General features: G+C 33.1%; 1 protein-coding gene across 5 annotated transcripts in view; it reads left to right on the plus strand.

The window, feature by feature from the left end:
- LOC148278875 (plasma membrane calcium-transporting ATPase 2-like) overlaps positions 1 to 25,012 on the plus strand; it is a 212,096-nt gene that overhangs the window by 53,750 nt on the left and 133,334 nt on the right. For all 5 annotated transcript variants that reach the window (XM_088230763.1, XM_088230759.1, XM_088230760.1 and 2 more), the window contains exon 3: positions 21,838 to 21,881. The gene's annotated coding sequence lies outside the window, so the exon portion shown is untranslated. The remainder of the gene's footprint in view (positions 1 to 21,837; positions 21,882 to 25,012) is intronic.

Consider the following 25,012-nt stretch of genomic DNA (forward strand, 5'->3'; position numbering starts at 1 on the left):
CATCGCATTTTCCTTTTATCGCTCTCCCGCATTCTTGGCATCGTTCCGCCATTATGCGTACACACACATACGCGCAATATGTATACACAACACACACTTACGCGCATTCATCGCGCGATGACAGTTATGGGACCACAATAAAAAATTAACCTGATTTGTGGTTTATACGTCTCTCGTGCGCATTCAAACGATTTTATCATTTATTTGAAGAGACCATATTAGTGAACTAGTTAAACGAATTAGAAAATGTAATGTTAATCAAAGATGTTACAACATTATCTCTGTTTAAATCACGTCTGAAGAAACATCTCCTTTCTCTTCCTTAATCTCTCCTCCTTTCCTCTTTCCTCTTTTTTCCTTTTTCCCATTGAGTAATAGTTTTGATTTAAGGTAATTTATAAACAAATACGTTTATTTCTATTTTTATATATCTTTAGCCTTTTTAATCTTTTTTTTCTATCGAATATGTTTTGTAACTTGAATTATAAAAATAAAACTTTTATTTTATTGGTTGGTTGGAAGAAATTGCCGTTTGGCAATAAGCCCGCCAATGTACAAATAACATTTTGTACAAAAAGTTAAAAAAATAAATAAAATGTATTTACATATTTATTAGATTAAGGAATATTTCAAAATCAACAATTTAAAAATAGCTTATTACTCAATTGTACAATCATTGTTACAATATGATTGATTAATGTATTTTGTTATTGTATAATTTCTTTAAAATATATATATGTATTTCAAGTAATTAATAATGTGTACAGTACGAGTATATTAATATTTAACACTCGATTTTTTTTTTAAATATTTTTATTTCTAAGCACTCTTTATACCACATATATGTAAATGGCAGAAATGCCGTATATAAATAAATAAATAAATATGGTATTGTAGGGTGGGGTGGTTTATACGCCAATATATTAAACCCTCTTGAAATAGTCCAACGATGAATTATTAACGTAATTCTAAAGAAACCCTCAACATTAAATACGGAAAGTCTATTTAAAATATTTAAGTTTCCTACAGTAGACACTCTTTATAAAATAAATTATATTATACATATTTATAAAGAAGAAAAAATAAATGAATTTGAGATGAATAAGTCACTCAGATACCAACATAATGTTAAAATTCCTAAATTCCACACAAGTCATGGTCAAAATAGCTTTGTCTTCAAAGATGTAAACAATTATAATAATCTTCCCAATGAACTAAAAACTATTAAAAATAATATATCAATACATAAATTAAAATTAAATCTAAAGAAATTTTTTGAACACGTGTAAAAACTACATTGAATTTTAATTAGTATGAATATATTATTGTTTTATGTTTTTTCTTTATGTATTCTATGTTTTAATTTTTTTCTCATGTACTTGTATTTAAAATTATATAAACTCTTATGATAAACAACAAGCAGTCAATCTCCAAGCACAAGGGTTAGTCTCTTTTTTGGAGAGTTACAGTGATCACATTTACTAGATGTGTAAAAGTAGATATTTATAGAATTTTTAAAAAACGTATCTTTTATGAAATTTATCATTAAAAAATTAAAAATTTGATAGAACAGACGGCTTTACTACAAAGTTTATTATTAACAAATTACAACAGAGATGGATTTTTGCTCGTACGATGTTTTCCTGTCATTTTAATTATTTAATTAAAAAATTCTGCTCAACGTCTGCTCAGAAAACTTTCTCTTTTTTTTTTTCACCACAACAGGCCAGGAGGCCTAATTACAGTAGTTAATTACATCACAAAACAAACCAGGCTTGAGAAAAATCATTTTTGTGTTCTCACCGGGAATCGAACCCGAAACCTTCCGTGATTGAGTCAAGCGTCTTGACCACTACACCACGGAGGTCCCAAGAGTGTTTAATGTCACGGATGAACATATTAAGTTCTCCAAAACGAAAGCCATTTTCAGAAAGACTGTACATGTTTGGATTTTGTCTAAGGGAAGAGACCATTAAGCGCGTTGAAATAGTAATTGAAATATTTGTTAACATATTACAACAGAGATGATGATCATTTAAGAAAAGGTAATTTAGAAGTCCAGGAATCTAAAATTTGGACAAACTCAAAATATTGTTGATAAATCCACCCGGTCAATGAAGAAGTATAGAAATTTATTGAAAAAATAAGATTTTTAGGCGTTGCCTGGCATGTAAGTGAAAAAATTCAATTCGATGAATCTCACCCTCATAAATAAAGGTTTCTGCTCTTTAACTTCACAAACACCAACAGATGAAAGAATTTTAGAAATACGTATGCTAAAACATAGGCAAAATGGTGAATTTTACACAGTGTGTAAAGTGGCTACTTAAATTAGCCAATGACAGGTCATAAGCCTTATAAATGTCTAGATTTCCATATTCCCTTAAATGTCCTCCATTTGTCAATTTTAATTGAAATTGAGTTTTTTTACAAATAGGCTGGAGAAATATTCCCACTAAATTGGCTATATATTTGTAGAATTAACCTGCATTCCATCATGCCTGTCTAATGTATTAATTTCTTGCCTGTCTAATTGTTCCTTCTATTATTTGTTACTCCATTATTATTGTTTTTAGTTATATAATTAGCAAATTACAACAGGGATGGAGAATACCTTAAATAAGGGAATATTTGCAAACGCATGAATTTTCCCTTTAAACGAGTGTGCGCTGTAGTTGTAGATACATTTACATAGAAGAGTTGATCAAATCGGGTAATTATGCCAGGCACTCGCAAGTTAATTAGTTGTAACAGTTGGGAACAGTCAAATATTGAATTTAATATTTTAAATGGAAATAAGAAAACTTAGGAATATATTTGTGTGTAAATTACCTTAAATCAATACTATTACTCAATGAGAAAAATGAATAAAGAGGAGAGATTAAGGAAGAGAAAATATATGTTACTTCAGACGTGATTTCAACTGAGATACTGTAACATATTACAACAGCGATGAAGAACATTTTGGAGAAGGTAATATAGAAGTCTAGGCATCTACAGGGCTTATGACCTGTCATTGGCTGGTTTAAGTGGCCACTTTACACACTGTGTAACATTCACCATTTTGCCTATGTTTGAGCATCCATATTTCTTCAATTCTTCTATCTGTTGATTTTAGTGAAGTTAAAGAGCTGAAACTTTTATTGTTGTGAAGAGATTCGTCTGACTGAATTATTTCACATACTAGGCAACGCCTGAAAACAATTTTTCAATTTTTAAACTTCTTCTTGGACCAGTTGGTTTCATTACAATATTTGAGTTTGTCTATGAACATTTGGACAAACTCAAATATTGTTTTATAATTAGTTTAAATTGGACATTGTCCGTAAATTTGTCAAATAAATAATAAATGAATAAGTCAATAAATGACTCCCCAGGGGTTGAAATGCAGTATTTTGTCTACAAACATATGGACAAACTCAAAATATTGTAATGTAGATTATCCTAATTACTTCGCTTTCCACACTCAGTGCATCATTTTATTGGGTAAACAAACAGTAATCTTAAACGTGTTAGATTCCTAACTTTTGTCAGTACTCACATATGCGTATATACACAGTTTTTAGGGCCAGACTGTACATGTTTATACATACATGTAAAATAATGAATAAAAACATATATTATGGTTTTGACGATAAAAAAAATACTCTCAAAACAAGATAAAATCTATTTTTTGTGTATGCAGATAATTGGTAGAATTCCATGTTAAAATTTGGTAAGGTATCTAAAGAAAACACTTTTATTGGAATTTATTTTACTTTTTTTAAATGTTTTTTTTAATTTTATTTTTATATGTGATGCGTTTCGTCTTGTTAGGACATTATCATCCTAACAAGAAACGCGTCACATGTATTAAAAAAGAAGTAAAAATAAAATTAAATCCAATCAAAGTATTTTATTTTGGATATCTTACCAAATTTTAAGATAAAATCGTTTAAAACAATCAAAAGTATGAAAAATAATTATTCCGCCTGTGACGTATTAAGTTCTCGTCTGTCAGTTCTGCCTATTAGTCAGTTGGCTTCCCGGAAGAAGGAAATCTATCACATCGCTCTATTATTGGTTGATGATTTCGGAGAACTAGTGACATCGTTCAAAGTAGTTCAATTTGATTTATTAAAATCATTTTTCATGAACTTGATAGTTAAAAAAATATTATACGTAAAACTAAAATTACCTAAGTTTAAATGTGTGTTTTCTTTTTACTCGAGTTTAGAAGATGAATCTAATTAAAACATAAAATTAATTATATAGTATTTGTTTCTGTCATACGGGTACTAGGTATAAAATTCCGAATAAAATTAGAAACATAAGGTACAAGTAAATTAAATATTTTTTTTACCACCTCCATAAAAGTTTCCATAAAAAAAATATTTTTATTCTAGCTATAACACTATATTTTTCTGTATATATTCTTAGTTTTGTGTATTTTAGTTACTTTTACCGATTAATCGTTATGATTTTAACCCCTTCAAATAAAATAATAAATAAGTTCATTTTTAAAATTAAATTTATATCCGAATATATTTTATTAACTTTGGGGTTTTTAATTATAATTAAAATTAAATAGCGACATTTTTTTTACTGCCTTCGGTTTGACTATTCGATTCGAATTCGAGTGGACATTGTAAAATTTAAATAGGATAAGATTAATCGGTAAATTATAACTAGATAAAGAAGCTTGAGTTGGTTTGAAACCGGTTGGTAGAAAAAAATGCTTAAAAACAAAGTTTATTTATTTAACACTTTATATTACACTTCCACTTTATATTTTATAGTTTTATACAAAAATTAACTAAAAAAATATATTTTACTATAAAGAGAGGAGAGGAGAAAGGGATGGGAATAAAAGAAGAAGGAGAAAGGAACAACTCAAACATTTAGATAGTGACATTTCAATCTTGATTTAAATGTAAATAAAGAAGGGGCGTCTCTAACATCAGTGGGTAGATTATTCCACTATCTAGCAGCTGCAACTGTGAAAGAGGAGGCAAGAAAATTAGAGCGGTGAAAGGGTTTTAACAGGGTTCTCTCGTTACTAGAGCGAAGAGATAGTCCATGTTGTGATAGAGGTTGGAAGAATCCTCTCAGATAAACAGGCGAAATGCGATTATTAAAAATATTGTGAAGAAGTGAAAGAATGTGAATGTTTCTTCTATGCCTGATACTGAGCCTGTGAAGTTGCGTGCGGTATTCAGTTGTAGTCAAATTTGCAAAGGTTAAAGATATTGCATGCATAATTCTTTGCATTATTTTATTTATTTTTTTATTTTATTATTTTTTCACGCCCATAAGGCTTTTACATACATGAAAATTTTACAAAATATAAGTATATAAACAACATTAAATTTAAAAAATACAATATAAAGCAACAAAAGATAGAACGGTGTTAAGAAGTAAAGTTGGTATAAAAAAGAAGATGAGTATATAAACAGCATAGATTTAAAAAAAAAAACACAATATAAAGAAATAAAATAAAGGAACAAAATAAAGGAACAGTGTTAAGAAGTATAGTTGGTATAAAAATAAAAAGATGAGTGTATTAACAACATAAATTCAAAAAAAAAAATATATAATATACTGTAATAAAATATAGAACTGTGTTTTAAAGTTAAGTTGGTTTTAAAAAAATTAAAGAAATATATATATATTTCTATTTTTTTTAATAAGCTAAAGAAATACAATTAAAGGTTTAAAGCAGCTAGGTACATAATGTTATAAAATACAATATGAACAGAATATTAAGTTCTATTTGATAAGGAACATATACATTGATATTTAAAATTTACAAGACTCACGCTAAAGACATCGATGTTGTTAGCATATTGGTTCGCGAGTACATGCATCCGCATTACTGGCGAATTCGCGCTGTAATTGGTCGATGATGGACCGCAGTAGAACAAAGTATTACATCGGGTAACTCGACCAGGCACTCGCACATTAATCAAATTGATAAGTTCACAACAATCGAACATCGACATTATTATTTTAAACAAAAAAAGCAAGTCATTTAATTTTCGTCTGTTTTCTAATGTTTGGATGTTTAAATAATCATTTAAGTATGAGTAATTTATGTATTCAATCGGTATACTTAATTTAAAATTGATAAAACGCAAAAATTTATGCTGAACTCTTTCGATGTCCTTAACATGAACCCTGTAATGCGGTGACCATATAACTGAGTTATACTCGAGTTGACTTCGCACTAGGGCAATATACAATGTTTTCATTATGTTTATAGACTCAAAATCCCGTATCGTTCGCAGCAAAAATCCCAAGGTTCTCATGCTCTTATTTGTAATGTTTTGTATATGTTTAATAAAACTCAGTTTTTCGTCAAAAAGAATACCTAAGTCTGTCATCTCTGTAACTTTTTCTAAAGGTGAAGAATTTATTTTATACGTGAAAACGATGGGATTTCTGTTGCGGCAGAATGTCATAATTTTGCATTTTTGAATATTAAGAAATAAATTATTTTTTTTACACCAATTATACAAATTATTAATATTTGATTGCAGAGTTTCACAATGATTAATGTCCGATATTTTTTTAAATATTTTAATATCGTCCGCAAAAAGCAAAACTTCGACATCATGGAAACAGGATGTAATGTCATTTACGAACATTAGAAAAAGAACAGGCCCTAGGTGACTGCCTTGTGGAAGACCACTAGAGGCAGAAAAACAGTCTGATTTTACATTTTTGATTTTTACATATAGATACCTGTCAGATAGATAAGCTCGAAACCAATCAAGGATAGTTCCACGAAAACCCAAACCATACAGCTTACTTAGTAATATTTTGTGAGAGACTTTGTCAAACGCCTTAGTAAAATCGGTGTATATACTATCAACTTGATTTTTATCATTAAAGGCTTCCGATATGTAATTATGGTAAAGAATTAGGTTTGTGGCAGTTGACCGCGCCTTTATAAAACCGTGTTGTTTAGTGTCTATTATATTTGAGACATCATGTTGAATTTGGTCAAGTATGAGTGACTCAAAAAGTTTGGGTATGACTGATTGGATGCATATAGGACGGTAGTTTTTAATATCTGAGTCGTCCCCCTTTTTAAAAATTGGAGTTATATAGCTAGATTTCCATTTGGAGGGAAAACATCCCATTGACAATAGTTTATTGAAAAACGTGGTGAGAGGTTCAGCTATAACTGAGGCACATTTTTTGAGAAAAATAGGCGGAACATTATCAGGACCTGCTGATTTATTTTCATCTAAAGAGAGTAGTCTCTTCTTACAAGACAACATATTAATTTTACAGTTTGAAAGCGTAATTGTTTTATCAAAAGTAAAAGTTGGAATCTTATCATCTGGAATAGGTTCATCATACACTTCCTTAAAGAAATTTGCAAAAAGGTTTACAATATTTTCAGTGCCATTCACTAATTTTCCATCTAGATGCATAGCACTTGGATATTCGAAATGAGAATTGTTTAATTTTTTTATGTAGTTCCAAAGATTGTTTGAGTTTAACGCCGAATTTTCCATACTCTTTACATACGATTTAAAGCATATCTTGGAAAGCGTTTTACATTCGTTTCTTGTTTTGGAAAATTCCTGATAATCATGAATACTCCGACTTTGCTTAAATTTTTTGTGTAGTACTTATGATTATGATTTTAATTATAACAAATATCCATCCACCCTAATGAGGAAGTTCAGTGGTTTTTTTAAAAAAAAATATCTCTTAATAGACTGTTAAACTAAGTCAATTTTTTTTTTTTAATATTTTTATATATCGTTTTATCGGCGCTACGATTTTTCAAAGTTTTGTATTTCTGAAATAACTCCGCGTGTAACGTCAGAGGTTCATTTCCGCTTATTTTCATTCAGTTCTTCCTATTGGTCCAGAAGCGACGAGCAGACCGGAAATCTTCCATAGCTCTCAGATCATAGGTTTATTCAAATGTACCAGTGACGTCATTTGAAGTAGTGCGTTTTTATCAAAATATTTTTTATTAAATTATTATGAAAATAAAACTTTGTTATCAGTGTTACACAATTTTATTCTTTTACAAGAACACAACTATAGTTTCGGGAGAGCACTCCTCCCATCGACGGGTGATATAAAACTCCGAAAATATAAATAATTTAAAATATAAAAAAAAATATAAATAATTTATAATGAAGTGTTACGAAGTGAATGCCGATTCAATTAAAAATATTATTTTTTATTATTTTTTCTGTACATTTTCAAGAAACTTTGGCGTACAATTTAATGCTCTAATTTTTACCCCGCGTAAGAAAACATTTTTTGTATCCAATTACCCGTAGGGCTGAAGTTCCTCATTTTACCACGCCGCGCCGCGCCGGGTTCATCGGGACGATGCAGGCGGCCTCCGTGGTGTAGTGGTCAAGACGCTCGATTCACGCACGGAAGGTTCCGGGTTCGATTCCCGGTGAGAACACAAAAATTAAAATGTGATTTTTCTCAAGCCTGGGTGCTCTGTGATGTAATTCACCACTGTAATTAGGCCTGCTGGCCTGTAGTGGTGCAAAAAAAAAGAAATGTAATGTGAAATGGGCCTATCTTTATACTTTCTCATGCTATTGCTAATGTTAATTCACACGCTAATGCGAATAATGCCATTTGTAATCCACACACATGATAATAATGTACGTATGTAATATACGCTACGTCTATCTAGCAACTAGCAACGCAGCCCGCTGGGTACGAAATTAGACGGCCCGGCCCGGCCGGCTATTCCCTAGTCTCCTGTTGGTCTTAGACCATCGACCAGTGGACAGCCATTCACTCTAGGTGTGCCACGTGTATTCTGCATGGCGTCATGAGAAAAAAAGTCTGTTTATTGAGTTTTCTGCATAAAAAATGGATTAAATTGTAGTCTGAAAAAAGTATAGAATTTATTCGATTTTGCCATTTTAAAACGTCGTTCTTCTACTACTACTACTACTACCATCACGCCATTTCCCCGTAGGGGTAGGCAGAGAGAATGGACCGCCACACGCGTCTATCCTGGCATACAATCCTAGCCTCTTCCACATTCATACATCTTGTCATACATGCCCTTCGGTTCTGTCTGCTTTTGACATGACCAGACTTAAGATTTTGGTTTATCTGATCATGCCACGTCTTCCTTGGTCGTCCTCGTCTAACGTTGCCGTTCATCTTGCCATATATACTTGTTTTACCATTCTCTCGTCGTCCATTCGTTCTACGTGACCAAACCATCTCAGAGACACTCTCTTAATCTTATCAATTATACGTCGTTCTTTCAAAACATAAAAACGGACATTCATCACATCATCAAATGATCACGAATTAAAAATATGCTTCATATCGGACATTCGACGACATTGTTTTTTGTTAAGTTAATACTGAAGAAATAAAATATTTACAACCAAAATATTATTTGAAAAAATGATTAAAATATGATTACGTAAAAAAAGTGTTGGTACCTAATTTTTAAACTATTTAAATGTTAACAATGCTTGATTATGTCCAAATGCTTGCAGACTGGCTGGATTTCCTCCCTAGGGAGTTGTTCATATTTAAATCTTTTACTTCACAAAAGTCAACAGATGGAAGAGTTGAGGAAATGTGGATGTTCAAACATGGGCAGAATGGTGAATGTAACACAGTGTGTAAAGTGGCCACTTAAACCAGCCAATGACAGGTCATAAGCCCTGTAAATGCCTAGACTTCCATATTCCCTTATCAAAAATGTTTTCCCTCTCTGTTGAAATAAATGTATATATTTGAATGTTTTTTAAACGACTCCTGAAGTCACAACTTAAACATATATATCAAATATTTTATAATATATATATATATAAATACATATATATACAGTTTTTTGTTCACTTTGCCTAGCTGTGTGAAACAGTTCTTATGATTTTCTTGTTTTACTGTAGAATGTTTTATGATTTAATTTTGTTTTTTACATTTATTCTTAAATTATTTAAACTGTCTACTGAATATGCTGTATAATATTTAGGTTATATTTAAAAAATATAAATCGTGTATAATTTTTAGTTTATTTTTTTTTTAAATCTTGGGTATAAGGAAATTCATGTTTTAAAAAAAAAAAAAAAATTAAGCCAAATATGTTAATATTATAAATGTTCGTAAAAGGCAGATTTGCCGTTTATGTTAAGAAAATAAAAATAAAAATATTAAAAACCAAATAAAACAATACCGTAAAACTTGTGTGATTTAAAATGCTTTTATTTCTACAATGTTTTGAGTATGCCCAAATGCTTGCAGACTGGCTGGATTTTCTCCCTAGGGAGTTATTTATATCTAAATTTTCTGCAACAGAACGGGAAAACATTTTTGAGAAGGGAATATGGAAGTCTAGGCATTTACAAGGCTTATGACCTGTCGTTAGCTGGTTTAAATGGCCACTTTACACACTGTAATATTCACAATTCTGCCCATGTTTGTCATAAGCCCTGTAAATACCTAGACTTCCATATTCCCTTCTTAAAATGTTTTCCCTCTCTGTTGCAACAAATTAGATGGTTTTATTTTTATTAACATATTACAACAGAGATGAAGAACATATTAGAGAAGGTAATATAGAAGTCTAGGCATCTACAGGGCTTATGACCTGTCATTGGCTGGTTTAAGTGGCCACTTTACACACTGTGTAACATTCACCGTTCTGCCTATATTTGAACATCTATATTCCTTCAATTCTTTCATCTGTTGATGTTTGTGAAGTTAAAGAGCTGAAACCTTTATTTATGCGGGTAAGATTCATCCAATTGAATTATTTCACCTACATACTAGCCACGCCTGAAAATATTATTTTTTCAATTTCTATACTTCTTCATGGACCAGGTAATTTATCAACAATATTTTGAGTTTGTCCAAATTTTTGTAGACAAGAACTGGATTCAACTCCCTGGGGAGCTGTTTATATTAACATATTACAACAGACATGAAGAACATTTAAGAGAAGGTAATATAGAAGTCCAGGCATCTACAGGGCTTATGACCTGTCAATGGCTGGTTTAAGTGGCCACTTTACACACTGTGTAACATTCACCATTCTGCCTATATTTGAACATCTATATTCCTTCAATTCTTTCATCTGTTGATGTTTGTGAAGTTAGAGAGCTGAAACCTTTATTTATGCGGGTGAGATTCATAATACTTATTTCTTGTCACGCGAAAGGGGGGGACATTCAGATTAATTTTGGAGAGTAGGTTAAAATAGTCTACTTTATTATTTAATAATTTATATAAATAGCATAATTCAGATATATTGCGTCTATTTTCTAGGGTAAAAAAGCCATTTTGTTTAGCAGATTGGCTGTAAGTGCAAAGCGTTCTCTTGTTTTTTTTTATTTTCTTTGAACATTTTCAATCCTTTCTATGTTTTTTTATGTATTGTCGGTACACAACGGACATTTAGAAATTTTAAACAAAGATTTGTTTCTGGTCTGCGCCGCGGGACCGTATCGTCGGCGACTTTTAAAATCTTGGCATTTGCGCAAGTATTTGGGTTCGCATCCCACGCATTGCATTTTCCAGTTCGTCCCCGTTGCACTAGGAGCTGCCAGTCTCCAGTTAATGAAACTATTATTTAGATCTTGAAGTGCCCCGCCTCCCCTCCCCCTCCCCACCGCTACGCACCACTTCACCCACCAGTCCTTCTTCACATTGCCAAAACACACCACCAGCATTGACCGCGGCTCGCGAGCCACGAGACGCTCGATAACCCCTTAAATCCCGAAACTCAATAATTATAAAAACAATAAAACCCTTTGCACGTACCGCCAATATGCTAAACAAAATGGATTTTTTACCCTTGAAAATAGACGCACCGTATCAGAATTATGCTATTAATATAAATTATTAAATAATAAAGTAGACTCTTTTAACCTACTCTCCAAAATTAATCTTAATGTCCTCTTTCGCGTGACAAGAAATAAGTGTTCATTCATATTGATGTTATTTGTTGATAAAACTCCATAGTTAATGTTTATGATAAAATTATAAATAAACTTATCAATGAATTGTGTGAGTGTGTGTTCTTTTCCCACCTTTTAAATCATCAGGGTCCATCATCAGGGTTGATGTAGGTGTACATCAACCCTGATGATGGACGCTGTAACGCGATCCGAAACGTCGGTAGAGAGTACGAATGACACACGGCATAATAACCCAGAAAAACTTATTGTGTACGCTTTTATTATTTAAAAGGTGGGAAAAGAACACACACTCACACAATTCATTGATAAGTTTATTTATAATTTTATCATAAACATTAACTATGGAGTTTTATCAACAAATAACATCAATATGAATGAACACTTATTTCTTCTACATCAACCCTGATGATGGACGCTGTAACGCGATCCGAAACGTCGGTAGAGAGTACGAACGACACACGGCATAATAACCCAGAAAAACTTTTTGTGCATCTTAACGGCCGTGAAAATCTAAGAAGTTTAATAAAAGCGTAATCCCAATTTCGGTCCAAAAACTCCCAAAATTGAACTGTTTCGCAAACTAGTTGTAAATAATTATGTCCCCTGTTAATATACTTATTTGATCTTATCTCCAAAATATGTTAAGAAAAGTATAAAAGCTGTAAACGTTGTAAACAATTCACCAGTCTTGAAGATGCCTACGTAAGCGAAAGCGCTTGTTGGTCAAAATAATAAATGTAAAACTAAACCAAGATGTTTCATTGATAAGTCTATTTATAATTTTATCATAATCATTAAGTGTTTATTTCATCTGCCAGACTGTAGCACTAACTATGCACAACACTCTTTCCTCTATCGTTCTTGCTCAAACTATAATTCTTTTTTTTAAATCTGTTGATATATTTAACATACCTCTTCATTTATTTAAAAATAAATTAAGACTCATTCTTTCTGGCAGCGATACGCTCCCACTTACTATTTAATGACGCTTACGCTTACACACACCTGAACACTTACTTCCACACAAATACACACAAGCACACCCTTTTGTTGTACCACAATTTAATATGTATGATTTTTATTTAGAAACTTCGCTGGTCTGTCTTTAAACCGTATCTTTTTTATGTTATTATATCATTGTCGACTGTTTGTTTCTGTAAAATAAATTAATAACAAACGAATCGTCACGCCGTTTCATCGTAAGGGTAAGCAGAGAGGATAGAACGCCATGTGTAATCAACACTATTTAACACCGTTTTTCTAGGAAACCATCCTCTAGTCACCGTTACAACGGCTGTCCACCGCATCACCGTTCACTACGGCCGTTAAGTTACGGGCACCGCTGTCTTAGGAAACCCTAGATTTACAGAATGTACGGATCTCAACATTTGCGCATCTATCATACATAGTTTTACCACACATTCGCTTGAGAGATCGCATTTCGACAGCATTCAGCCCACTTTCATTCCTGTGTTTCCAAGTCCATACTTGTATTAATTCGAATCGTTTCAAGCCGAAAAATTATAACCTATCAAGACCAAGAAAAAAAATCGCAGTGAAACATCGCCGCGAAATACCACTTTTAAAATAAATATTTCACGTCCTGTCAGGAATCAAACCCAGGACCTCAAGTTTGGGATTCGTTTGCGCCAGCCACTACACTACGAGGACGGCTTATTTATAACCATCGAGTCCTAAACACTGGCCTAAGATTCTGATCCCCGATTACAATTGGAAGTTAACAGAGTTGTCTTTAATTGTCTGCAAAGTAAAATCGAATTTTCCATACGAAAATGTTTTTTTTTTTTTTAAAGAAAAAACGAAATATTTGCGTTCTTATAATGTACCCAAATATTTCAATTTCAGGGCCATTTTTAACGAGTTGTAAATAACTCACTATTACAGAAATGCGAATTAAGTTGGGGTTTTATTATTTTTAACTTGGATAAATTATATAGCGCCATTTTCGTAATATAATACCTCTCAAGGGCGCTTTACATAGTAATTCTATAGATAAATAAATTTCATTGAAGCTTTTAAGTTTGTAATTTAATCAAAACAATTTATTTTGTTAGCGCATGCTACGGATTTATTTGAATGATTTGGAGAATAAGTGGGTTTTAAGCTTTTTCCGAAACATCACTTCACTCTCAAAGCTTCGCACATCTGCTGGGAGAGCATTCCATGCCATAGGGCCTGCAACCGCGAATGCGCGCTTTACGAATTCGTGCAGTGTTTGCGTAGAGGTATAATAACTTTTTCTTTCGCCGTAGACGTAGCTGATCTAAGCGTGAGACGCCTGTCAGCTAGTTTATCTGGAATGCATAGTTCCCTTAGATATTCCGGAGCAAAGTTGTGCAGTGATTTATACATAAGCCAACATAATTTGTTTTCCACCCTCTGTGGAAAACGTAGCCAGTGTAATTCCCATATGGTAGAGTGGGGTTCGAATCTCGGACCTCTGATCGGTGAGTCCACGGGACCATAGCCCGATTATAATATAGCGTATTTGCATGAATTTTTTTTGTCGAAATCTTTTTTGGTATAACCTGTAATTGACATGTTTCAAAATATGTTTTATTGGAATACAGAAAATTCCATTTCAATTTAGTCATTGAAGATGACAGAACTTCTTATTGTAATACGGGCCTAGTCATCAAACAGACTCAAGCTCAATCCATCTTAAACTGAGCTTCTATTGACAGCGACAAAAAAGCGACAACACCTTTTAGACCAATCTCTAATTTCAATCACAGGTTGTGATCTTACCCCTAGTACAAATGTTAAACTATTGGGTGTTCATTTAGATTCAGATCTTTCTCTTCATTCTCAGGTCAATAAAACGGTAAGTGCTGGTTTCTTCCATCTCCGACAGATCAAATCCGTGCGGAGAAATATCCCTGTAGATGCGACTAAAGCTCTTGTAAATGCTTATGTCGTTTCGCGTCTAGATTACTGTAATGGAATATACGCAAATCTCCCAAAATATCAAACTAATAAACTTCAATCTGTTTTCAATGCAGTAGCGAGGCTTATTACTGGAGTGAAAAATATTCTCACATCTCACAACATCTTCGAGATTTGCACTGGTTAAAAGGCCCAGAGAGAATAAAATACAAGCTGTGCTGGACAGTATTCAAATCCCTCCATGAAATGGCTCAAAAATATCTATCGGACCTTTGTATTAGGGAAAATACACGTCAAAGAAAATCTACTCTTAGGTCAGCATTTGATTCGGGAAGAGGAAAATTAGTCGAAATCGGGCGCTTCCCAAACACTAGATTTGGAGATCGCGCTTTTGCCGCCGCCGGCCCCTCTGCCTGGAACCGATTGCCTTCAAACTTACGAATCATCGACAGTCCCAGTCAGTTCAGATCCCAACTAAAATCCCACTTCTTTAAACTATCATACCCTCAATTTTAAATCTGGAAATATGATATATCACTTAAGTTAGGTTAGAATGTAAGTTTAGATATACAATTTTAAAGCGCCCTTGAGGTGATTTTTTACAAAAATGGCGCTATATAAATCAGCCAATTATTATTATTATTATTATTAGGAAGTTTTCGAAATTCGCTTAATTTCAACGTTGAAACTCTGTTGTTAACTTCAGTCTGTCCGGTAGATCATTGTACATTTTCAGTCTGATGTTTAGCAGTCGAGTTTGTCCTAATTTGGTTTTTGCCGCTATACATGCCGATGATGTGAAGGTCTCTCGTCGTGACAGCACATGTCAGTTGCTTTTGTTGAAGTGATGTCGTCATTCCCGATGTGACCTTATGTGAGTTAGTGTACTAGTTCGAGAGTTTCAAGCTTTCTCAAGTTGTCTATATCTAGGTGTTCAAGAATTTTGTACAGTGCTAAGAAGTCCAGTCAAGGTTTTATGCTGTTGAGTTTTTCTACTGACATTTCTTGGCGGAACTGCATTTTAATTATAATATCAAAAATACGTATATACCTAGTTTTATTCCACTTTGATTATGAGGTTTAATTTTTCATCAAATATAATACCAAGATCGGTCATTTTCAGCCAAGAATTTATTTACAAACAAAACAAACAAAGCATCACGCCGTTTCCTCGTAAGGGTAGGCAGAGAGGATAGAACGCCACAACCCTCTATCTTTACATACAGATCTCGCTTCCTCTACATTCATACATCTTCTCATGCACGCGCGCCGATTATTCCGACTTTGACATGTCCATCTTTAAGTATTCCTTGGATTTGGTCATGCCACGTCTTTCTCGGTCTTCCTCTATTTCTGCATCCATCAACATTCGCATTGTAAATATTCTCAGCCGTTCTTCCGCTGTCCATTCGTTCTACATGTCCGAACCAGCGCAGAGCTCCTTTCTTGATTTTGTCGATAATGCTTGTCTCAGCCTTACACAATGTACGGATCTTAACATTTGCGCATCTATCGTACATAGTTTTACCACACATTCGCCCGAGAGATCGCATTTCGACAGCATTCAGCCTACTTTCATCCCTGTTTTTCCAAGTGCATACTTCGCTCCCATACATCAGGGACGGGACCAGGACTCCGTTGTGAACTGCCAATTTTGCTAATTTATTATTAATTAATATTTTCTAATTTATTTCTAGTTTCCGAAAAAGTTATAAGATAGTTTACCTAATATAAACTGGCACAGCCCGTGGGTTAGATTGAAGGTGTTAAATTGTACGGCAGAATTTAATTTAAAGTTTTAGCAAATCATTTGAATAAATCCGTAGCACGTGACAACAAAATAAATTATTTTAATTAAATTACAAATTTAAAAGCTTCAATTAAATTAACTTAACAATAGAATCACCATGTTAAGCGCCCTTGAGGTATTTTATTACGAAAATGGCGCTATATAAGTTATCCACAATAAATAAATAAATGAACAAAAAAATACACGTGTTTCACTCTCGTATCTGCTCTGCCGACACTTTGAAGGCATCTAGTATCTGCGTAGATAAGGTATCTATCTATCTATCTACATATATCTATCTGCTTTATTTTATCTACCGCTGTTTAGTCGGTATAGTACTTCAAAGGGTATGCTAAACGGTCGGATACTTCTAACACTCATATAGCAAAACTGAAAATGGATTCTAAGTGTCTACCTACTAGCTAGATATTTGATCTGAAACGGAGATTTTTTTGTTCAGAGCAACGACGTATATATAACGACGACCGCTGAGCGGTTTGGTAGGTTTGCCGAGTTTTCCTTTTCGATATATTGAAATTAATTACTGATTAAAGTTGCATGGGTGTCGCATGAAATCAATTATTTTATTTCTTCTTCTTATGGTTCCTCTCGCCGATGGAGGTTGGAAATCATCGTTGCGATTCTTACTTTGTTGGCAGCTGCCCTGAACAAGGACCGAGTGCTGCAAGTTCTTAAGCCAAGAGATGCGCCTTCTACCTGCACTGCGTCTTCCTTTAATCCTTCCCTGTAGAATGACTTGTGAACTTTTATATTTTTCGCCTCTGATCACATGCCCAAAGTACTCAAGTTTTTTTTCTTTATGGTCTTCAGTACCTCTTTATCTTTTACGAGCAATCAGTTGACACAGACACATGACTATATCACCACAAATAAAGGATCAGAAACATATTTTTTTAAATTCTTCAATACATATATATGGCAATCAATATGGTAATCAGTCTCAACTCAAACATTCGGAAAATTGTCAAGGAGTTTCCTACTCAATCCCTCCCACTAAGGAAAATCCGATCCTTAATTACTTGCTTAAAAATAGTTTTTGTCCTTGCGAGCTTAATACGCTCTTCCAAAATATTGAACACTCTCGGTGCGATAAATAAGAGATGTCTCTGAGCAAAATTCGTACGGGTTTTGGGTATGACATAATTCATGCTCTGGGAAAACCTCGTTCGGACATTTTGCTGAGACATCTCCTCATTGTTCGACCAAAAGTGTGTAAGTGTTTTTTTTACATACATTAGTTTATTGCACATTATTTGAGACATACGTCCCAACTCCATGGGACTAAAAGTCCTGTGTTGAGGTGGGACGAGCAATTAGTTGACACAGACACACTAGTATATCACCACAAATGTAGGAACAGAAACACAAAAAAATATTTAAAAAAACATTAACAGTAAACTCAAACATTAATAAAATCATCAAGGAGTTTCCCAGTAAAATTTGAAACCATTTGTTTTTTTTAATATTTAATTTTTTTAAATATTATTCGTTCTAAAAAAATATTTTAATGTGCTAATTTGTCTTCTTGCTCATACTGATCATCGTGGTTTTGGATGTGACAGGGTTTAATAAACACCCTGTATAGACGTTGTTTTGGAGAATTTAATATGTTAATCCAAGACGTTGAACACTCTCGGAGCTACATATATATGAAAAGTGTATCCGAGCAGACATCGTGCGAGTTCTCGGTTTTAAGTAGTTTAGGTTACGCGAAAACCTCGCACGGGCATTCTGTTGGGACCTCCTTCCGTAGTCGCCTGACCAGAAAATTATGAGAGCTTTTAAAATGGATGCGACAATTATAAGAATATAAGTTTTATTTGTTATCACCTTATACTTAAATGAATTTAATTTAAGTTCTTTTATTTACATAATTAAATAAAATCATGATTTACAACCCCTGCTTGCACTTGTATATAACATAGAAATTTGTTAAGTCTCCCACCAGTCTGACGATGTCGGTCACTACGAAACCCGGGCACTGGTAAAAAATGTATGAAAAATTATAAATAAAAGTGGAATAAAACTATTAAGTATTTTTATTATTATAATGAAAATCCAGTTCCACCAAGAAATGTCAGTAGAAAAACTTATCTTTAATCTTGAAAATAATGTTTGTCCTTGAGAGCTTGAGAGAGAGAGAGAGAGAGAGAGCTTGAGAGAGAGAGAGAGCTTGAGAGAGAGAGAGCTCGAGAGAGAGAGAGCTTGAGAGAGAGAGAGAGAGAGAGAGAGCTTTAAAATGGATGCCGCTTTTTATTATTGGAAAATTTTGAACACTTTTGCTGTTCTCATGTAGCGCCCTGTGCAGCGAACAGGGTCACGACGATGATTATGATGATGATAACCTTAGCTCTTGCTATCTCACTCCGAGCAGCTCACCTAATATTAGACAATCCGGCTTTCTTAAGGTAAACAGCGGCGGTCCATTACATTATAATGTTTTGTTAAACGCTCTGTGTAAACAACCGTTACTTGGCAGCGGGTTCGCCGAATATATAAACTTTAATCTTTAATTAGAAACCTTGTCTGAACCTTTTGTAATCCGACACTGTACCGGCCACGTGGGCGCGTATACCGGTAACTATGGTCCTTAAAATATAGTTTGATTAAAATGACAGACCAAAACTTATGTATGGAAGTGAAACATGGAACTGGCCCAGGAAGGATGAAAGCCGAGTGAACGCGGTTGAAATACGATCGAAATCAATGTATGACAGGGTTGCGAATGATGAAATCAGGCGAGAGTGTAAATCTGAGTCAAGTGTAATTGATAAGATTAAGAAAGGGTCTCTGAGATGGTTTGGTCGCGTAGAACGAATAGACGACGAGAGAATGGTAAAACAAGTATATATGGTGGAAATGAACGGTAGCGTGAGACGTGGACGACCAAGGAAGACGTGGCATCAGCTAGGAATGTATGCCAGAATAGACGTGTGTGGCGGTCCAAATGACAGCTGTCAAACTCATGTCAATAGTGATGGGAAATTACTGATCACTGATCATGTACCGATCAAATCTATTTTATCAGTTTTTTCATGCAAACATGAAACTCTGTTTCCGAAAATTGTTATAAAAACGCAAAAACAAGCCTATTCTGTACAATTACAATTACAAATAGATACTCCACGATGCAGCAAAAAAAAAATACAACCTTCGGTCAAAGAGGATTGGCCTACTATTCGGTTAAAGTGTACAATCTACTTCCATTATCCATAAGGACAATTAGTAAGTTCTCACAATATTAAATTGCTATTAATGATATGATATAGAAATGGATAGTGGAGGTGGGTTGCACACGGATCGATGAGTGGATCAAGCCAAATAGGTAAAATGTGTGTACTGTTTATGAAATTTGGTCTATTGGTCTTTACAAATTGGTTATGTTTTTTATGATTATTTTGGTTTATTATATTAATGATAATTAGGTTATTGGATTAATTACCTTTTTTATTGTTATTATTATGTTAACTATGTTAAAAAACTAATTTAAGGCATGTTTCAAATTTTGTAAAATGTTTCCCTTGGCACGGGACACCCCAGAGAGGGAAGAATATTCTGTATAAAAAAGAATGCAAACAATTTCAAAGTATAATTAATAAATATAACATGTTTTAGATTTGACATAGACTTCATACGTAATATTTTTTTCCGTTTTTGGAATAAAGTTGTTTACGCGATTTGACGCGAATCACAAAAAACTCTACTGAAAAATAACGTTTCGAGCGAATGTCGTGTTTTGAAAAAATGGTCCTCAATTAATCGATATAATAATATAGATGTTATCGATTTACTTTATTCAACCCCTCTGTTGTAAATAAATGACGCGTCAAATGCTAATAGATAATAGAACAACCCTTGTGGCTCTCTGTAGTTTTTCCTCCCTATACATAAATATGTATATTGAATGGTCGACTTCAGTTCACCACCGCGGCTGGCACCTTTCATACTACGAAAATTACTTCAAATTTGTATGAAAAAGCACCGGTTTAGAAAATCGTATTTGTTTATTTATTTATTTTGTTTTATTTATTTATTTTATTGGGTAAACAAACAATATTGACAATTTCTTTGTATCAACAATATTTTGAGTTAGTCCAAATTTTCGCAGACAAGGACTGGATTCAACTCCCTAGGGAGCTGCTAATATTAACATATTACAACAGAGATGAATAATATTTTAGAGAAGGTTACGTAGAAGTCTAGGCATCTACAGGGCTTATGACCTAGACTAAACTTAGGTATCTGGGATCTCAATAAAGACTATGTATTGAACAAAAATTTGTTGTAATAATTTGAAGATAATTAATTTAACGTAAAAGTGGCCTTGGCAAAAATTTATTTTTGAAAAGAAATACAAGCATTTTCAATCGCATACATTTTTGTGACATTTTCCTCTATTTGTCCTTAAAATTATGCCTTCGTTAATACTTGAAAAAAAAAAATTAAATCCTTTAGTTGAAACTAAGTTTAGTCAAAATTTGAAATGGCTTAATCTGCCGGTCTAAAAGAAATTATATTTTAGTTACATGAAACTTATAAGTTTATTTTTTAAGTATACTTTTAGCTTTTTAATCCTTTTTTTTTTCTATTGAATACGTTCTGTAACTTGAATTATAAAAATAAAACTTTTATTTTATTGGTTGGTTGGAAGAAATTGCCATTTGGCAATAAGCCCGCCAATGTACAAATAACATTATGTACAAAAGTTAAATAAAAAAATAAAATATATATAAATATTGTATAAACCTATTTATATTGGAATTCAAATATTTATTTATTTACTGTGGAATTTAGAAACTGGTTCGGGTTAGTGGTGTGTTTATAGTTTATACACCTTGTCCGTATCGCAATAACAATCCAGCGCGCGAGTTTATTTTCATTGTTATGTAACCGGCCACCTATTGTATACGCATTCCGCTGTATCGATACTGCGGCCTTTTGGCAAACACTACTGAATTTCAACTCAATAAAAATATCCTCACAATATCGACAGTTTACGCTAAATGATAATCAGCGAATCGATTATTTATGCAACTGAAATATTAAGTTATTTCGGTAACCGGTTGTTTTGATGATTCCGTTTATTCGATATTGTATTACTCTGCCACCTGATTTATAACGATTACCCCGTTTTACGCAATTCTGTGATTTATGTGTGATCTTAAAATTAATTGAATTAATGGCGTGTTTTATTTCCAGGTATCTGAGGTTGAAAGACGTGCCTTTTTCCTAGCAAGATTAAGGTGAGTTTCAAACAATTTTTATCATTAAATTATTTATTTATTTAAATCTCCACGTTCGAAGAATCAGTACTTTGGTAGACTTATTGCTAATAGTAATTTTTTCCAGCCAACCAAAAAACAAACTGGTCAAAAATTTGTACTAAAAACCAAAAATATAAATATTCATGAAAAAAAACCTAAGTAATTCAAAATAAGAGCTGTTTTTTAATGGGGAGATAAGCCTTGCACAAATTAAATCAAATAAAAGTACGTTATGTTATACATATTAAAGAAGCGGTTTCCAACCTTTATGCCACTACGACTCCCTGAAAATTTTTTTTTTGCTTCTCCCTATCTTTTTTTTATAGCTTAATTTAATATAGACACGTTCTATACATGGTATTCATTAAACCATGTCACATCTGAAACCACGATGATCAGTATGAGCAAGAAGACATATTGGCACATTAAATTATTTTATTTTATTTTATTTTTTATTTTTATTTTATTTATTTCGAATACAAACAGATGTACAGGTTAAATGAATATTTAAAAAAAAAAACTATATAAAATGTATACATAGTAGGGCCTGCCATCCAATTATATGTATTCACTAAATAATACTGTAATAAAGCGACGACGGCTTGAAGTTTAAACTATATAAATAGTAAATATACTATATATTAAAATAAGATAAATATGGACAAAACAAGGAGATAGTGGAAAGGAAAAGAAGGAAATTTAGAACGAATAAAATTTAAAAAAATAAAATATTTTAAAAAGCAAATGGTTGCTTACTTCTGCAGGGGAGAAACGAGGAAGGGGAGGGGGGAGTCTGATACACCACCGACGGCGTGGTTACGCCCCCCTCGCTTCTCCCCTGCAGAAGTAAGCAACCATTTGTTTGTTGAAACTTTTTTTTTTATTATGCTAACATGTCTTCTTGCCCATACTGATCATCGTGCTTTCGAATGTGACAGGGTTTAAAGAACACTCTGTATAAGAAAAGAATTTATAAAATTATATGTGTGCGACGTTTGTATTCGTGTATGTGTATTTATGAATGTGTGTGAATAAATGTGTGAGGTTGTGTATGTGTCGGTGCGAAAATAAAAAAGTAATTTCAAACGTGTATAGGACAGAGTAGTAAGTGTCAAAAAAAGTGTTTCGTGATTTGATCGTGCGGACATCTCCTGTACCATATCATGACTGTCTTATTGGTCCGTATTGCGTATCGTGATTTGATCGTGCGCATTTCTGTGTACCATATCATGACTGTGTTATTGGTGCATATTGCGTTTCGTGACTGGATCGTGCGCACTTGTCGTGTCCCATAACATGACTGTGTATTTTTGACGCGTTTCGTAATCTTCTCGTGTCTAACCACATCATGACTGTGTTTCTGATGCGAATCGTTATTTTATCGTGCGCGTTTTACGTTCACCCCTTTTTGCGCGTTTCTGACGCGTGCCGCGGAATTAATATTTTCGCATGAATTTTATCGCATTTACTCGATAAACTTGTGCATTATATAATCTTAGGTATGCCTTCCATTTGTTGTGCATATCTTTAGGAGACCATTATATCGCGAACACATTGTTCCGCTGAAGATAATTGTATCGCGGACAGATATATCGCGATCGCGGTACTGATTTAGCTTAAACTATGCAACGATATATTCAATTACGGCATATATTTACTCATTTGTTTACACTATACGCGGTTAATTAGTTACTCGTCGGAATTTGTGTATCATTTATCGCGAATTTTGTAAATGAGGGTATTAAAAGCAAGCTTAAAAATTTCCATCGTACGAGTTAGAAAGATTTCCGAAAAACTTAAAAAAAGAATTGTGAGATTTCTAACTATGCCTCACTAACTCAATTGAGAATGCTAAGTTTGCAATGTCAAGTATAATGATGAAGTTCAGTGGTTTTAAAATATATATATATGTTTGTAAATAGACTATTAAACTAAGCCAAAAATTTTTTTTTACAATTTTTATATCTCGTCTTATCAGCGCTACGATTTTTTTAAGTTTTGTGTTTCTGAAATAACTCCGCGTATGACGTCAGAGGTTCCTTTCCGCCTATTCTCATTCAGTTCTTCCCATTGGTCCAGAAACGACAAGCAGACCGGAAATCTTCCATAGCTCATAGGTCATAGGTTTATTTATTTATTTATTATTATTTTATTCAGAAAACATACAGTCATACAAAATAAGTACTAAAAACAAAAAAAAATTAACATAAAAAGACCAATTAAGTTTTCATAAATTAAAAAGATATAAACATTAAATGTGACAAAAAATAAAAAATAAATAAGAATTTTAAGTGAGAAAAGAATAATTGTTGACATTTCCTTTTTTTCATGGAGGTAATAAATTAAAATACCGAATGTACACTCCGAGCCATCCACGCACACACATGAACGCACATATAAAACATACACAAACATATACATTACATGCGGCACACATACATAGCATAAACCACTCAAGATGCACATTCAGCAACTATCCCAAATAATCGACCCCATGAAGAAATTTTCTGTACAAATGCAAGGTGCAGTTAAAAATGTCTACATCAATACTGAGGCCGTTATAGGTTGATTCATATGAACCAGTGACGTCATTCAAAGTAGTGCGTTTTTATTAAGATATTTTTTCTGTACATTTTCAAGAAATTTAATGCTCTAATTTTTACCCCGCGCAAGAAAACATTTTTTGTATCCAATTTTCCGTTGGGCTGAAGTTCCTCATTGAAATCTGTTTTTGCAAGATTTTTAGACGGTTTTGAATTACGCTATTATTTACGTTGGTAGGCTTTTATGTACAGTTTATTTTGGCATCAATAACTAATTTTACGTTTTTGGTGGAGATTTCTAAGTTTGCTTGTAATACCCTAATATGCTAATCACATAATGTTTATACTTCGTCTTTTAAAAGTTCTTCAGATCTGTGTTACAGAAAACTCATTACTGTTCCCCTAAGATGATGAGGTCTAACAGCGTCTCTTTCTCTCGGGCGGACGTTGTCCAAATGGAATTTTATTGGCTGCAGTATACACAAATCTGTCACAGGGGCGAGTTCTCCTAATTACCGATTATTTGCAGCTTACCATATTTTTTTGACATCGAAAGTAATGTTTTAT

This window comes from Micrasema longulum, unplaced genomic scaffold (assembly GCF_059751315.1).
Source record: "Micrasema longulum isolate JH-2025_06_02 unplaced genomic scaffold, ASM5975131v1 h1tg000817l, whole genome shotgun sequence".
Taxonomy (NCBI): Eukaryota; Metazoa; Arthropoda; class Insecta; order Trichoptera; family Brachycentridae; genus Micrasema; species Micrasema longulum.